The sequence below is a fragment of the Morone saxatilis genome, unplaced genomic scaffold, assembly GCF_004916995.1.
Source record: "Morone saxatilis isolate NCDOM2014 unplaced genomic scaffold, NCSU_SB_2.0 Contig4, whole genome shotgun sequence".
In the NCBI taxonomy this organism is placed as follows: Eukaryota; Metazoa; Chordata; class Actinopteri; family Moronidae; genus Morone; species Morone saxatilis.
Window position 1 is genome coordinate 9,946,038 of NW_023339984.1, and position 738 is coordinate 9,946,775.

Here is a 738-nt window from a genome sequence, read left to right on the forward strand (position 1 = left end):
CTCTCTCTCTCTCTCCCCCCTTCTGGTTTGTGTTCCCAGGGTGCAGTCGACCTCGTTACGGAGGTGCACAACCGTGAGAGTCAGCCGCCGGGCCGAGAAGAACCAGAGCCGTGAACCCCGCTGTGTCTGTGCCGTCTGTAGCCGACTCTCCACCTCCTCTGTGGTCTCTCCCTCATCCAGCTCCTCCTCACCACGGACTCGACGTGAAAACAATGTAAACACGACTTCCCGTTTGGTACTGTCAAAATAAAAACCCCTTATTATTCAGTTATTACAGCGGTAGAGACATGACAGCCTTCCTCAGAGTTTTTGACAGGAGAAAATAAAAAATCAAGGTCCACTCACTGGCTTTTTCTCGACCTTTCAACGGCCTCTCATGGTTTTGGACACAGTTGTCATGGAGATAGCAGTTATTTAGTTAGTTATCGTTGTATTTTAGAACGTAGATGCTGCATTGTATTTCAGCATTTAAATGTGATACAATGCATTCTAGAATGTAGACGAATTGTATTTCAGAATGTGTATTACAATGTAACTGTAATGTCTGCAGTGTATTCTAGAATATGGAACTGATAATGGATTGTTGACACCCAAAAGAATTTGAGAGTTTAAAAAAAACGTTGTATTAGGCTATCAATTTAACACAAACACGTAATACACAGAGACATTCTTGATAAGATTCGAGGTTATTTAGTGTCACTTAAAATGCAGGATTGTATAATATAATTTAAAATGAAA